Source organism: Dermacentor albipictus, chromosome 1 (genome assembly GCF_038994185.2).
Source record: "Dermacentor albipictus isolate Rhodes 1998 colony chromosome 1, USDA_Dalb.pri_finalv2, whole genome shotgun sequence".
NCBI classification, from domain to species: domain Eukaryota; kingdom Metazoa; phylum Arthropoda; class Arachnida; order Ixodida; family Ixodidae; genus Dermacentor; species Dermacentor albipictus.
The window spans coordinates 324,242,892-324,260,059 of record NC_091821.1 but is presented as its reverse complement, the minus strand read 5'-3'; the positions used below and the strand labels follow the sequence as shown (position 1 = coordinate 324,260,059).

Below are 17,168 nucleotides of genomic sequence, written 5' to 3'. Positions count from 1 at the left end.
GAAGAAGAAAAAGAAAGCACAGCCCGCAGCAGGGGACTCCGGCGTCGCGCCACAAATGTGAACTGGTAGTGTGCGTAGCCCTCGGCTGCTTGTCGAGTGCCACCAAGGACGGCGCATAGCCGAAGGGAAAAGGTGGATGAGAAAACAAATTTTCACCTGCACGACTAATCAACGCGCACGAGCGCGCGACTCTCGCCTAAACGGGAGCCGATCACTACGCGGACGTGCAGCTGACCTTGTATGCGAACGCATATAGGGGCGGCGAGAGAGCGACCCGAGAAGTCACGCTTATGGCCTGTGGGGTTTCACATGACGAAGCCCAAGCACGCAATCCTCTAGCTTCGAGCGCTTCTGCCACGAACACGTGAGCCTCGTGACTATCGCAAACCGCAACAGGAAGAGGATGACGGCGGCCCAATAAAGGGTTTCGTCGAAGGACGATGTGTGCGTCCACAGATGACGAGGTGTTGATCAGAGAGAGGTGACGACATTGGCCGTGGCAACGAAAATGAAGCGAATATGGACACCAATTCCGCCACGTCTTGCAGAAAGGTACGCCTGCGGGCTGCTGCTGCTGCTTGTTGTTTATACATGATGGTGTATAAAATGCGAAGGTATATACAAACGCCTCGCGTCAGCTGTAGAGCGAAGTTCGCCGAGAGGAAGAGAAGAGCTGTCAAAGAGCGAATGGGGCCCGCTCTCCGACAGCGCTTTGACAAATTAGTCAAACAGCAGTGTCTGGGTGTTCACGGGAACCGAAAATGAAAGAAAAAAAAATGTAACGGGTCGCGGGAAGTACACAGCGTCAGGATGTCATAGTTATCGATTATTCTGCGCTCAAAGACGCACAGTCATTAATAATCAAACGCTATAGAGCGCGTTTATTATTATTTCTGACATGGTGTTCTTTTTTTTCCCCTTGACGGTCTTGCAACTATTTTTCAGGCTCATCCAGCTTCGGCGACTCGTCGAAGTGCCCTCATGAGTGTTTTAATGTGCGTGAGCTCCGGTACTCTCATTCATTTAGAGGACGGCTCTGTCACCCTGGCTTACTTAAATCCCTTCTCACATTTTCCTACAGAGAGACATAGAAAAAAAGTTGCGTGGTCAACGCTGTATCAAACCAGGCTGGCCACCATAGCATAAGACGACGCTAACTCCGAATACACATTTCCTGCGGATTCATACACGCAGAAGCACACGCTTCGCAGCATCCGCGTGCCGCCACACAAACTTATGCTTCGTGTAGCATGCATGGTTTCTTTGTTTACAAAGCGGCGTTGGAGAAGCTCACTACACGGGCCAAAAAAAAAAGAAAAGACAGGATGAAGCCGCAATGCTGCATAAAATGAAATCCGAAAGTGCTTTGACAAATGGTAGTGCTAGACCCGTAGCCAATCTGGTCGCACTATCGCAACCCTAATCGACTTCCTAATCGTACTTAAACGGCTGTTGATCGCAAGAAAAAAGAAAGGGAGAGACACAATCCAAAAGGAAATAAACAAAACTATCCGCGTGCTTACGGCGTCGTGTGTACCTACCGAGCAGACGACGCCTACCAAGTGCGTGAGCGCAGAGAAGAACGCCGCCGCTCGCCAAACAGAAGAGGACTCCCCCAGAAGGACAGTCTGCAGGGGAGCTGTAACGTCGTGCGGGAAATCACGCTATCAATTCGCATCTGACCATCAGCGGGGGTTAGGAAAGAGAAAGCGCCGGCGATGCTCGAAACGCCGGCAGGTGAGAGCACAGCGCGTGGCTGCCGCCGCTGGCCACCAGCGAGGTAGGGGGGGGGGGGGGAGGCGCAATAGTAGTAAAGTGCCTGGAGGGAGTGTGTGGAAGGCTATACACTGCCCGCTGTGCAAGCAGGCGCAGGCATGCGACTGTTTGGGAGGTCCGGTGCACGCGTGTGTACACAACGCAGCTGTGCGGACAAGAAGACCACGCGCGCGCCTGACGACGTTTGCGGACCTTGTGGCGGGCCTTCCGGCCCCGTCGATGGACGACGAGGCGCCTGCTGGCGTGACGCGGAACGCTCGAGCCACCGAACACGGCAAACACGTCGAGGTAATGGGCCGCCCCTGCGCGACACACACGCCGACCGGGCAGCGGAGGAGACCGGGCGGTCAAGTTCGCTCCCCTTTTTCACGGCCGGCAGACGCGGTGCGGACCGCACGAAACTGCGACGGTCCCGAATGTGCGACGGCCCTGCAGTCAGTTTCGTCGGCGCTTGTGTGCAGCAAGTAGGCAAAAGAGCAGCTCACGAATGCGCATGCTACGGACAACGCCCACTGGCACGAGTTTCGTCGATTGGGCAATGAAGGCTGCAAGTTTGTCAACCTTCCATTCGATTATAGTCGCTAACGGATGGAATGAGAACGAGAGCGAAATGAGCGTGTCTGTGTGTGCGAGTTTCTTCCCTTTCCCCACACCACAACTTCCTTTCTAAAAAACCCTCGTTATCAAAAAAATTTTAAAAATTATCGGGTGTTTCGCTTAACTTCAACCAGATATTGAACATGAAGTGATACATCTAAGCAAATGAAATCAATAGTAAATTGTCTAAAGCAGCCTCGAGTTGCTCAATTTATTGACATGCTATAAGCTAGTTATGTTTAATATTGCTAAATACTAAGTATTCGTTACAGGACATAATTAAAGTTGCTCGCAAAAGTTGTAGAATGCCCTCAAACACATTTACCGAAGTAGTTTCGATGATGTTAACTTATGTGTATTTCTTTTTTCCGGGCTGTGAATAAAGCCTGCGAAATAAACAAAGAAATTACTTCACTTCGCGATCGCGCCTCTGGATTTCGGCAACTTTGCATCCAAAGAACGAAGCTCACGTATACGCACGTCATCAGAAAGAAGCCGACACGAGCGTCCGTGTTCAGCGGACGCTCATCGTTCAGAACTGTGGTGGATTTCCGATGTCTCTTGGTAACGAACGTGTTGGTGTACGCCGGACGCTGTGGTCTATCTCTTATCTTATTTTGCGATGGGTATGAGGGTTTTGTTGTTTGGAAGCCCGATTACGTGCGCTGGCTATAGGCTCTCCGTGGTTTCTCTGTATCTTATACATGCCTTACGTGGTGGCTGAGCGGTCCTGAGGCTGCACGCAAGGTAGCTGGTTCGAGTAACGGTTAGGGCTGCGACAGTGCAACGGTGGCGGAATGCGAGAACCATCGCAAAATCGAGAATCTCGTAAAATCGAAAAATACGAGAATGCGTAGGTGAAACGGCCAGTTTACTTCTGTAGCGAGGAAGCCTGTTATTTCGGCGCGCCCACGGCTATTCGACAAGGGCGTCACGCAGCTCTCGTAGCTCGCGAGAGCGATGGCGCCTTTCCACTCCCATCTTGAGACCCAGCGAATCGCGGGAGGTCGACGGCGTCCATGGCGTTGCAGCATCCCTGCCATCACCTTCTGACATTTGTTCTGCGTCGGCAACAAGCCTGACAAGGTCCTCGTCATCCGAATTTTCTGTTGCGTCCATGCATATATGCGGGCGTCAACGTTTGTGTAGTCGGCGAAGTCCACGCCTGGCGGGACGTTAGAGAGCTTTAGTTTAGGGGACGCAAGCGGCTTGCGTCGGTACTACGCATGCGCAGACCTAGAAGTAGGGGTCTGCACATGCGCAGTACCGTGGCCCCTAGTTCTTGCGTACGCAAGCCGCGTGCGTCCCCTAAACTAAAGCTCTCTAATGTCAAGGCGGTTCAGCTGTTGCCAGGAGCTGGAAGCCGACCTGCTCCTCGGGATGGGCATGCTCGTACCTAGCTTCCTCGTGGCGCATTCCGAGACCAGCAGGTCCGAAGCAATCGAGTATCCCTGCAGCACGTTGAGTTGCTTTTCCATCTATTATATTCGCGCCGGCTTCGTAAAATCGGGAGCGATGGTCAATTTTTCTTCGTAAGATCGAATGGGAAAATAGATTATACCCAATAAAGACATTTGGGGAATTCGAATATTTTTTCGTAAAATCGAGAAATTCGTAGAATCAGGTTTAGTAAAATGAGGGCTGAACTGTACTGGCATATACTAAAGAACCCCAGGTGTACGAACCTGATGTGGATCCCTCCGTTACACGGTGCCTGTTCCCGTAAATTACTAATGGTTTCAATAATCGTTCGTACCTTATTAGCGTGTGGTTGAGCCCTCATCCGTCAATACAGGTACAAAGAAGAAAACAGAGCGAGCAAGCAGGATATGTCTCGTGGCCATGTAGCCACGTATCCGCCAGATCACATGGCGCGGCACTCTATTTGTATACGGCTTTCACCAGAACGCGCACCACGCGCCAAGATAACATCACCATTATACTAAAATCTAGTGGCGTCGGTTATAGAAGTGCGTCGCAATCGCACGTCTATGACGCGCAGCAATTTACAACGCGAGCTCGCTGCCGGTAAAACATGCTTGGCGCCAGTGTGAGAGACGGTAGAGAACATGTCAGCCTGCCTATCAAGGAGACAAGTAATATATGCTTGCATATTCATTAGCGTAAGAGGCGTTTATCTGTGTCAAAATGTGTCTTTGCTGCCCCTACTGACGGGTGTGCCACTTTGTCGTTTTGTTGTTGTATATACCGGTTTTCTGAGCTGGCACTTTTCTTCATAGACCACACCTGTTTTCTCTTTTGATGATGTGACTCCGAAAGCGGACTTGATCACGAGAGATTGAGAACTGGTTAAGTTTGGCAGGGACTAACCTGGACACGCACGCACGCATTCACCTCCTCCCTTCCCCCTCGCCCCCGACACACACACGCATGCGCGGCTTGAACTGCTCCAATGTATACTGCGTGGTCTCGATACAGAAAAAGGAGAGGTGTGTTTAGCTTCGCAAATACCGCCGACAGTCGTCCTGCCTTGTTAAGTCAATGTGGAGAGAGAAAATGGAAATGCGATCACAAAGTAACCCTAAAACAAGGAAGCCAGCCGCCACGCACCACACGGGCGCCCGAAGCGCGCGAGGCATAATTTTTCCTCCGACTGACAAAACAGTGAGGGCCGCGTGCCTCGCGGATCTGCGAATTTTTCCTCGAGCGAAGTCGTCTCCTCTCTCTCTCCCGCAAACAGCTCTAGACAATGACACATGGTTCGAGAAACCATATACAAATCCGAGGTCTACAAATGCTCATTCTTTTTCCTTTTCGTTGAAATCATCAAAACGACGAACAAGAAGGAACTGAAGCACGCTAGTGATTCTTTTCCGACGGCAGCATGCGCTCACGCGCGATCACGGAGATAACGCGAAGAATAGCGACTCCGCGCAAGACTGCATTGAGATATGGAAATGTTAGCAGCTACGACAACCAGTATCATATCACCGGCGGCACACGTTGGTGCCGGTGATAAGATACTGCAGCCCACCCGCGACACACGCAAACAACACACATTTTCCGCGTTCCCTTCGCCTACTACCTAGAGAAACCGTAAGCTTCTTATGATAACAAAAAATGGCTGTGGCTTAGGTAAGGTTAAGCCCAGGATGCGAAGCATACTAGCCTTTATTTTAGTTGTTGAACCACTGTTTAGCCTGGTGAACTGCTGTTGCTTGGCTATATTTGGTTCGGCTAGACGAAGAAACAACTCATGCATTACTTCTTCGCCTTCAAGAGTGGAACGCGACAGCGTTCCCGTCGACCCGCCAAGGGGTGTAAGACAATGGGCTACAGGGCAGCGACTACGCGCCCCGCATTGGACGCGGTGAGCGTCGAGCAAAGCAGCGTTCGGCGCGGCAACGAAATGTGCGCCTGAGCAAGAGACGCACGCCTTAGAAACAGCGCGTTTCTAAGGCAACACCGCATTCACTAGAGGCGCTTTTGTACCGCTTTGAAGCGTTGTACTCGTGGCTCAGTGGTAGCGTCTCCGTCCCACACTCCGGAGACCCTGGTTCGATTCCCACCCAGCCCGTCTTGCAAGAGTTGAGCCAAAGCCACTTCTCCTCTGTCGTGACGTCACGGTGTCACGTGATTTCATGGTCACCGCCGCGCCTGAGGAGCTGGGTTGAGCCCTCGTAATATGCTTCGCATAAAAACCTCAGGTCGCTTACCCAAGCTCTATTATGCAAGCTGGATGACGATTTGGCCAAAAAAACTCTAATTCATTTTCTTCCAGTACTTGATACGCACATAGCGTTACCATGTGGCTGTACCGTCAAGGGATAAGTCACGTGGTGAAAGGGACCCAATGTTTGCCAGTGAATCGAAGGAGACGAGACTTCGCGTAAAGCGATATATTACAGAACTCGTACAACCCTTTCCGGACTGGGATAAAACTGAGGTAAACACGGGGTCCATTACTGGCCAGTACAGAAAGCCCAACCCCATTTTGGACAACATTTCGGAGAGCTGAACCAGCTGCGCTTCAGCCCGCAGAGCCGCATCTCCTCGCTTTACCAGATTTAACTAGATTAGAAAAGCTGAAGTTGCGGCATAATATACAATGTTAAGATATGTCACATCGAAGCCGATACCCCAAAAGCTTTCTGAAAGCGCTTTCTTCTCTCTCTGTCGACCGACAATCAACCGAGAACAACACATGCACCGTAGGCAAGGACAAAATATAAGTTTAGATTCGGTTCCAGCAGTCCACCAAAGCGCCACAGTCGAACCTGCCAACAGACGCGCCCGCCATATAGGAACGAACTCATATCAGTAAAAAAAGTAAAAATAAAAGAAAAACTTCGAGGACACCTAAGCACTTATGAGTTGTGAATGCGAAAGCATTAATGTCCCATTGAACGCCGCTGAGCGGTCCTTCGAGTTCTGTCCAGCGAATAATATAGCATGGCGGTAAGTGATGCCCGAACTAGCAACCGGCAGCAGCTAGCAACCAGCAGCAACTGACACCGACGTCTTGCGCAACGAGAGACCGAGGAAGCAGCAGCAAGCCACCAATGCCCACAGGCGCGCGTAGCAGCTAAGCCTAGCAAGGGTGAGAGAAAGAGATACGGACCGCACGCCGGATTCCGAGAGCGAGAGCGAGGGCAACATGAGTCACGGCGAAGCCTTCTCTCTTCACGCAACACCTGGCGCGCTAAGGCAGAACGGCTGCAGGCGTTCCCTCTCGCCCGCTCTGCTCCATCGAGGCGCGCTCGTGACGTGGCGTCGCAGTCAACGGGACCTTAGGTGCCGCTTCGCTGCCACAGACAACAGGCGCCGACTTTTTCGCTCAATGGGCTGTCTGACGCTTTCGCATCAAAAACTATCGCACGGTGGGGTAACGAGAGAGCCCGGAAACGGCCGCCACTGCGGATCCGCTCGATCGATGACGGCGCTGTATCTGTTACATGACCGGCATACTCATAAGCGAAGCTGGAACGTTCCGTTAAGAAGACACTACACGCGGCGGCGGCGATATAACGCGCATCAGAAGAGAAAAGTGGGCAAGCTAGTCAGCGTTCTTTGTATGACGGCAGCACGAAGATGCGAATATATTGCGCACCCACGCGCGTATCGGATGAGCGGCCAGGCGGCGGCGACGTTCCTCGATTCCCGGCGGCACAGCAGCTTGACGACGACCGGAATCCTTAATGAAACGGCAGCGTCGAAGACGCCGGGCGTTCCGAAGGACGCCACGCGGCCACGGCCAAGGAGGGAGAACGGCTGCGACGACGCAGGGGGGGCCACCGCCAAGAGCTGCCCTCGTTTTGCCGCAACGCCAACACTCCGCGGGCCGGTCACACGTACATACGGTGTCGCCGGTAGAACGACTAACAAGGTATACCGTTTGCTAACAAGGTATAGCTTGCAGAGCTGTAGACTCGTGGACCTCGACATCGACAGTATCGCTCAGAGAAGGCCGCCTGCTGTATACGCAAGCATTTCAAGTGGCAGCTATATCAAAACATATACATTTCCGATGTCTACTTTAAATTCCATGCACGAGACTGCTATGCCGCAGTCACGGTTGAAATTCGTTCTATGCGAAATTGACGCTCAAACTTACGATCATGTGGGACATATATGTGCACATTGACCGCGATTAAAGCGTCAGCGTGAAATTTTATAGGGGCAAACGGGGCATACAGACAGATGCGAAGATGCGGCGCCTGAAGGAGTCGACAACATGCATGTTACACGTTGGTTGAACGACGGACGCTGATCGCGGCTACCTTATCCTAATGTAACCCCGACTTCTTAACATGAAGACAGAGAACCATATCCATGTCAACAAGCATGCATACGTCGCACCCTATCGGGTCGCGTTATGTCCTCGTGTCCCAATCTGTACGCAATACTACGATGCGCTGCAACGCACAAAGTTTCACGTCGGAAACTTGGTAACGTAGGGCTGACAGAACGGTCTTCACACGCTGGCAATCGCGCCTGTGCCTCCCGCAGTCACGTGACAGCCGCTGCTGCGCCATCTCTTCGGGAGAAATGACGATAAGTGAAGTAGCTGACCGCCTAGTCGAATAGAAGGTAACTGATCGGAGCCAGTGAACCGCCGAAGGGATGTTTCGGCTTCGGACTCGCTCTTTGCCCTTAAATACTGCAACAGTGCCCTCGTCGCCCTATGCTGCGATGACTTGTGTTGGCGGCATTTTAATATAACTTCCTCTGTTAGAGGTCCCCGGTCAAAGCGCCCTATCGCGTTTGCGAGCGATCGTCTCTGTAAATTATAGCGAGGACACTCACAGAGAAGGTGCTGAAGAGTCTCCTCGTTACCACAATTATCACACGAGGCGTCGTCGGCCCGTCCGATTTGGAAAACAAAAGAATTGGCGAACGCCACCCCTAGCCATATTCGACAAAGCAGGGTATACCTTCGTGACGGCAGAGTCCAGCTGGAATGCAAAGGCGTAGAGAAGAGTCTAGGTTGTGCAGCCGGTTTTGAAAACTTCCTGCATTCCACAAGGAGAACGTGATATCTCGGCTGAGCATTCGCAGTTTTCTTGCGGCATCTGTCCTTGATAATGGTATCGGCTCCTCTTCTTCTCTTCTTCCTCTTCTGAAGCGAGAAATATTCTCGGAAAGTACTGAGTGGAGTATTTATCTCTGATAAGCTCACTCTATGGGATTTCTTTTATTGCGAAAGCAATACTGCTCGCACTTTCGGCCCATCGGTGGTCGTGGCGCCTCCTTACACAGCTGCGCGTCACGTGACCTTGTGACGTCACGCCAGACCGAGAGACGGGGCTCCAGCTCGCGGCATCGATGGTGGAGGCGAAGCCTTGCGCGCCGCTGCTGCGGCGCTACCGAGAGAGGGCGCTCGCTGGTGTGACGTCACGCCAGACCGAGAGACGGGGGCCCCAGCTCGCGTCATCGATGGTGGAGGCGAAGCCTTGCGCGCCGCTGCTGCGGCGCTACCGAGAGAGGGCGCTCGCTGGTGTGACGTCACGCCAGACCGAGAGACGGGGGCCCCAGCTCGCGGCATCGATGGTGGAGGCGAAGCCTTGCGCGCCGCTGCTGCGGCGCTACCGAGAGAGGGCGCTCGCTGGTGTGACGTCACGCCAGACCGAGAGACGGGGGCCCCAGCTCGCGTCATCGATGGTGGAGGCGAAGCCTTGCGCGCCGCTGCTGCGGCGCTACCGAGAGAGGGCGCTCGCTGGTGTGACGTCACGCCAGACCGAGAGACGGGGCTCCAGCTCGCGGCATCGATGGTGGAGGCGAAGCCTTGCGCGCCGCTGCTGCGGCGCTACCGAGAGAGGGCGCTCGCTGGTGTGACGTCACGCCAGACCGAGAGACGGGGGCCCCAGCTCGCGTCATCGATGGTGGAGGCGAAGCCTTGCGCGCCGCTGCTGCGGCGCTACCGAGAGAGGGCGCTCGCTGGTGTCCACATGTCCACACCATCAGCCGAACCAAGGGGCAGCCAAGGGCCAATCTTCCAGGCTTAACCAAGCTAAGCCTTCAGCCAATATTTTTTTAAATTATTAACCCGACTTTGGTCAATTCTATGCCTGGATTTATGTACCTTCATTTGAATCTAATCCGTGCTTTCTTATGCGCCCTGATTTTAGTATAGTTATGTGACCGGACTTTTCTTTACATTAGTGCACCTATGTGACTGGACTTTGTGTTATTGTGATTTGGAGTTTACTTCTAATTTAAATGTGTCTAGGTTATTTTTTTCGTATCTTTATGTGAAAAAGAGTAGCCAGCGCCAATTGAAGGCGACAGCCATTATCCTAGATGCCATACAATAATAATGATAATAAAAACACACTTCGGAGGCAAGCACTTCCGTTACTGGCCTCAGCCGTGCAACAAATCAGGATGGCACAGCCCCGCACGGGGGGCAACTATACGCTCTCTCCGATCGACTACGAAGTAATGAGAATTTCCGTGCTACGCGTTCGCTGGAGGCAAACAAATCAAGCCAGTCAGGAGGGAGAGACGCCACTAAGCCATGCTTTTAGGATCGCGGTGCGGAAGAAGGACGAGGCAGAAACAAGAAATTGGTTTAGTTGAAAAGGCGAGAGAAAGGAAGAAAAAAAGAAAAGCCCCAGAGGCGAGACGGAGGGAGGGCCAGGTGGGGGGGACGGAAGCGGGCGGCGAAACCGGATCGACACACATTCGAGGCTATCTCGGTAAACGGTTCGAAGGCCACCGCGACGCGAACCCAACCACCATTTGTGACGAGTCAATGCGGCCAAGTGCCCTTCGACGGCGGCGCACCGCCGGGGGCAGCGTTCGCGTCGCCAGGCGCGGGATCACGGCAGCCGCAGGGGCCGACGGGAAAGGGACGGGGGTGCAGAACGCGAGCGATCGTGGCGCGCGACCTGTCAAAGACGAGTCTCCATTCACCATGGCAACCAAGGACGATCATCCGCGCGGGGCCGCGAGACGGGATTGTTGTGTCGCGTTAAGGCCGCCGCTTATGGCGCAGGCGAACGTATACAGTCTCACGCCGAATAATGAATCACTGGATTGGAGGGAGTGACAGAGGAGCTAAACGCGTAGGGCATTCGTCTACATTCGTCTGGTTGACAACCCTGAGAAAGAAGTTCCATGCATCGTATCGATGAAGCGCTGTTCGGAAGACCTTGCGCACGAGATATGGGAGAACGGCTCACGATGGAAACGTGCGTACGTACGTCCTCGCTTTTACTGCTCACACAGATTTCAACCAGACGCGGGGAGTGCGAGCGGCAACGCGATATACGAGGAGTACGCACAATTTCTGTTCACAGAAAAATGCTGCCGTTCGGGTGTTCTAACTCAACAGCGCTGCTTCAGAATTTTGGGTCGGTGAAGGATGACCCTTCCGTTTCGCACACGGATGGACGTCAACGGTCTTAAGGGAGACGTGCAGTTGTTTGTTTGTTTGTTTGTTTGTTTGCTTGTTTGTTTGTTGATCGAATCGTATCTTAAGTAAACGTCTGTAGCAGAGAAACACCGATGGGAACGTGCACCGTACTATGCCGCCAGCGACCGCAAGTCAAGTTAAACTTGACGCTGGATTTTATTGAGTAAAGCGCGGTTGTCAACCACCACTCCCACTCGTACGTTGCCTAGCATATGCGAAGAGCACAAGAAAGACACGAGCTCGCGTTAACTTTACAAGCTCTGTGTCGTGGCGAAGACATTTCCAAGCAGTCGACGCGCAATTTATATCAACAGCAACGTGTGCAATAGTGCGCTTACCACGTGACGTAAAAGAAACGACATACGCCGCAAGAGGCTGTAAAAGTAGGAGATGATCGATGTTTCACGACAAGACGTGCCAACCACATCGAGCATTGATCGTGCCGTCGCCAGGAGCTGGCGCACCGTTCAAGGCCTCTCAAGACCCACCGGTGGACGATGCAGCCAGGAATGTGGCCGGCGAGAACGTCTTTCTCTCTCTCTTCTTCTGCGGCACTCTGGTGGGGATGCCGCCAAAGGAATGCCGGACACTTGCGCTGCTCTACCTGCCTGGTACCGCAGATGACATCTGCGGTACCAGGCGGTTAGAGCAGCCAGTGCTAGTATGCCCTAAATTTCGTCAGTGGCATCGCCACGGCAGAGCCGAGGGGTCGAGGCTAATGCAGTGAACATGATATAGATCACGCATTACGCCATGTACTATACGAGACGCAAGTATAACTGGACCACAGAACAACCCCGCCTGCGCGCCATGCGCTGTAAAGGAGTTCTTAAATTTGGTGAAATACAATCGCCTGAACCAAGTGTACCGTGACAAGCCTTGGGCGGGAGTGGCGTGTGTTCTGCGGACGTCGTTTCATACTTCATAGTTTTAATCGGCATATGGTAGCATGCTACAGGCGAACCTTCATGGCTATCCAAGTTGTCCATTAAGCGAGAAACTTCCTTTACATACTTACACCAAACCCAGAGTTACGGAGAGAAGGTTGCTCGTTAAAATTACTGGAAGGTTGAGCGGACGTTTTCTTGCAGCACAAGGCTGCCGCGTTCGCTGAACGGCTAATACGTTCTACTGCTGAGCAATAGGTCTACAGGTGGCGGGTCAATTTCATGGTCGTGGCGGTCTCATTCCTAAGGCAACGGAATGCAAACATGCTCGCGAACAGAGCATTCGGTGCGCGTTTAAAGAAGCCCAGGGTGTCAAAATTTACCCAATGTCCTCGGTGTCTTCCCTGTCAGTTGAGGCGGCACGACGCCATATATGTGCAGTCTATGATATACGGATATGCCAGTACGAAACGTCGCCAGCGTGCCGCTTCTGTAAACAACACTGCGTTGCAAGTAGAATGCTGCATGGGACGCATGTTGCAGTTTGCGTCGACGTATATAGCCTTCCTTTGCGGACGTGCTTTCGGACCACAGTAACAGTGTTGGCCGGACTGAAGTGCTTCTGTCAACGCATTACACGGCTGCCGCGGGCCAAACGGACAGGAGCGGCGGCGCCTGTTTACATCACGAGCGGTCGAGACCCCGTTTTCGAGGCCTCGGGAGGACACGCCACGGAGCTACTATACGACTCAGTCGAGTTCGGCGACCCATTGTTTAGGCTGGTGTTTACACGCACAGCGAGAGGATACGTGTCCTATGACGTGCCGGAGGAGTGGGCCAATTACGCTTCTCTTGGGACGGCCGTGTAACTACGGGAGACTCCGTGAGTTCGAGCACCCTTAATAATAACTGAGGGAAGAGCTACGAGAGCCTGAACTTGGAAATCACCGAGTGAACCATGTATTTATCATCAGCTTCCGAGCCGTTTCGTGAGCAGTCTACGAGAATGGTATTTCACAGAAGCAGTCCGCAATGGAGATAAACGGGTTTCCGCACTCCACTGTCTCTGTGTTGCGTTTGGGAGGTCAAAGCCCAGCCTTGCATAAGCACCCACGCCTCAAAGTTTTTTTCCGCACAGGAGCGCGAAACCAACAAGCCTTATCACCGCATCGTGCACGAACGTCTAGGAAGTTGACACCAGGGTTAAGATCGTTGTGTTGTAAACGTAGGCTGTATACAGCTAACAGTTATCACACGATCCTTGAGGCGCGCCACGACAAACAGCTCAATGACCCTATACCGTATCCTTCAGCAGGCTCTCGAAAGCTTGCTCCTTTCGCCACTCGATTTTCGGCGGAAACGACAGACTATCGAAGGAAACCGCACGCGACGAGTTACCAGTTATCGCACGGTGTTTCGGAACCACAAGTACGGGCACGAAGCTCACGGAATCTAGCGTTCGTTTACTACACATGACCCTTGTCGTCGCCGTAAGCACATATTCAACTCCACGGCAGGAAGGAAACATGTTCTATCGATCTTAAGTTATCCCTGTCCTGAGTCGGCCGACACGATCCTACAACTGAAAGCGTCCTAATCTCGCCCCGCCGTTAAATCTTCATCCACTTTCGAATGCTTTAGTGTGTTTCCTAACTTTTGACAATCATTTTTCTTTCATACTAACAGACGACAGGTTATTCTGTGTTCCACACATTATACGTGACCTCTACAACGCCACTGCTTCCCCTTAATGTCAAAGTAGAATATATCAGATACACGTTTTTGCTCTTCAATCCAAACTACATTATTTTCTATCACGTTATGTCACAAACATCAGTTCCCGTTCCACCTCTCGTTACACGTTTTTTTATCTTTCTTTTGAAGTTTTTTTATTTAATCATCCGAATTTCTCGCTCCATCTGCCACTCGATATTCGGCAAGGTCGACAAAGGCTCGCTAAACTGCGCGAACTGGGCGTAAAAGGACCACTTCCTCGTAAGCTTCTGGGACGCTCAATAAGTAATGTACCGCGTGAAATTCAACAAGGGCGGAAAGACATAACTATAGGACAAGACAGGAGCACAGTAGCGCGCATGCTCGAGAAAGCGTCCGAGAAAAATGTAGAAGGGTTCGAGTATACATACTCACTAACTGGCGAGCGAACAGCGGCGCCGGGAAAACCACTACACACCGCGGTCGAAGCAGGGCTGGCTTCTCACTCGTCGCGTGTTCTTGGCGAGACGCAAAACGTTCTTCACGCTCCTTCCCTCGCTCTCCGGTCCGGGAGGGACAACGGCGTGACAGCTGCCGTGTGGCGCGACGCGAACTGGCCGGCGACGTCGACAACGGCGGCGGTTTGAACGCCTAGTCAAAAAGAGTAGGAAGGGGGAGTCATTGGGAGGCGCCCCGCGCCTTCTTCGGAGGGCTCTCCCAGTTAACGCTTAGACGACGGAAGCGGTGACGTGACGCGGCGCGTTTATCTTCGCCGAGCGAAAAGTGCCTGGCACGTAATGAAAGGCGCGAAGATAAGCTAGCTGGCTCGTGTGCGAGGCGCGCTTGAGTAACTAAATCGTGCAACCTTCTGCCGTAAGGAGACCCCCTCCCCCCCTTCCACCTGATAAAATGCATACAACGTGGCGTCAGCGGGCAGCGGAACCGCGCAGTTGTAAGAGAGGGCCGATTTCCTTCGACGAGTGCTGACGAACTCGCGGCGTGTTTCAGTTCCGTGTGCCGAGATAGGCTGCAGCTTAGCGAACACACCGACGACGAGCCCCTCATCAGATAAGATTAGATAGATAGATAGATAGATAGATAGATAGATAGATAGATAGATAGATAGATAGATAGATAGATAGATAGATAGATAGATAGATAGATAGATAGATAGATAGATAGATAGATAGATAGATAGATAGATAGATAGATAGATAGATAGATAGATAGATAGATAGATAGATAGATAGATAGATAGATAGATAGATAGATAGATAGATAGATAGATAGATAGATAGATAGATAGATAGATAGATAGATAGATAGATAGATAGATAGATAGATAGATAGATAGATAGATAGATAGATAGATAGATAGATAGATAGATAGATAGATAGATAGATAGATAGATAGATTCTAATGCAAGACAACACATGCACCTGCAGGTCACATAAATGCCAGGCTTCCTATACGTCTCCTGGCTCCGCTATTTCCCATTTGATTCCCAACTATTGCACTCACATTATCGCGCTGTAATATAGGCAGCAAGACGTATTGCAGCCGCCTTTCCATATTGCACCACGACGCGATTACGCGTAGTACGAAAGCGACGATGGCATTCTACCTACGCGTTCTCTCTGCGAGAGCGCTATGTATGGGCAATCCCTTATCGTCGCTTCCTAGAACCTACGCTCTCAACTGATTTCTCAACAGCTAAGCAGGCTTCACGAGGATGTCGTTCCTTCAGAATTCGCCTGACAAAGGCCTCCCTAGGGCACCCCTCTGCCTTTCCTGTGGACAAGTTATCGCCCTCACTCTCTACCATAATTTAGACTGGTAGTGTTTAGCTTCGTTTACATGAACTCGTCGCGACTAGGTCGAGTCAGAAGGCACGTGCTCACCGAGACTGGCTCGACATCGTTCACATAAATTTTGCTAAACACAAAATGAAATTCTGGGGCATCATGTGCCAAAACCACGATAGGATTATGAAGCACGGCGTAGTGGGAAACTCCGCATTAATTTCGACAACCTGGGGTTCTTTAATGTGCACCCCATGCACAATAAACGGGCGTTTTGCGTTTCGCCCCCATCGAAATGCAGCCGCCGCGGCCGGGATTCGATCCCGCGACTTCGAGCTTAGCAGCGCAACGCAGTAGTCACTACACCACCTCGGCGGTTTTCTTTGAACATGATATTTGCGTTTCCTCAGCGCGCGAAAGCAGATGTCTTTTTTTTTTCATTCACGTCAAAACAGCTGCACCGACGACGTAAACAGGGCGTTGCGAATTTCACTGTACGTTTGAGCATTGCAAGCTTTTTTTTTCTTCTTCTTTATTTTGTTCCAGTTATAAAGTTGTGGGGTTTTACATGCGAAAACCGCTTTCGAATTATGAGGCACGCCGTAGTATGGGACTCCGGAAATTTAGACCACCTGGCGTTCTTTAACGTGCACCTAAATCTAAGTACACGGGTGTTTTCGTATTTCACCACCGTTTGTGGCTGGGAGTGGCGTTTATGAACGCATACTCCTACCGTATGGGAATGGCCGAGAGCCCGATGTGCGACTCCTGTGGGTGCGAGGAGACCATCGAGCACCTATTGTGTACCTGCCCTCGCTACGATGTCCAACGCCTCTCTCTGCGGGCAACTTTACGCAGACTGGACTCGAGACCTTTCACCGAGTCAAAGATACTCGGACCGTGGCCACACCCGTCACTGGCTCGAAAAGCGATTAGTGCACTAGTGCAGCACTTGAAGTGCACGGGCTTAGCAGACCGTTTATAGTGTCCTTGTGTATGGTGTCCTTCCCACACCACACGTACTCAGTGTTTACTCTCTCCCTTTCTTCCGCTTTCTATTCCCCTTTCCCACACCCCCAGTGTAGGGTAGCAAACCGGATGCTGTTCTGGTTGACCTCCCTGCCTTTCCTACCCTTGTTTTCTCTCTCTCTCTCTCACCCCCTTCGAAATGTGGCCGCCGTGGCCGGGATTGGATCCCGCGACCTCGTGCTTAGCAGCCCAGCACCACAGCCACTGAGCAACCACGGCGGGTTTTTTGTTCCAGTGACTGTTACTGAAAGTCGACGAAAGTTCCGCGGTCGAGGGTTTACTTATTTGCAAACGCAATTTAATTCATTCATGAACAGTAATGTAGCACGAAAATGAAGTTGAAATTAATGTGCGACAGTCACGTAATGCCTTTTGGTTTGTGCCTCCTCTCACGGCAACGAGGAGACAAAAGAGAAGAAAGGCAGGGAGGTTAGCCAGTGTAAGTGCCGGCTGGCTACCCTGTGCTGGGGAAAGGGCTAAAGGGA

At 51.9% G+C, this 17,168-nt stretch overlaps 1 protein-coding gene across 4 annotated transcripts in view; it reads right to left on the bottom strand.

Annotated features, from left to right (window-relative positions):
- The window catches only part of Ndae1 (Na[+]-driven anion exchanger 1), a 248,863-nt gene that overhangs the window by 158,372 nt on the left and 73,323 nt on the right, over positions 1 to 17,168 (bottom strand). Inside the window, exon 1 of one of the 4 annotated variants that reach the window (XM_065453183.2) lies at positions 14,283 to 14,463. The exons of 2 other annotated variants lie outside the window; for them this stretch is intronic. The gene's annotated coding sequence lies outside the window, so the exon portion shown is untranslated. Of the gene's footprint in view, positions 1 to 14,282; positions 14,464 to 17,168 lie in introns of those variants that run through there. One more of the 4 variants, XM_065453182.2, reaches the window with a different exon arrangement.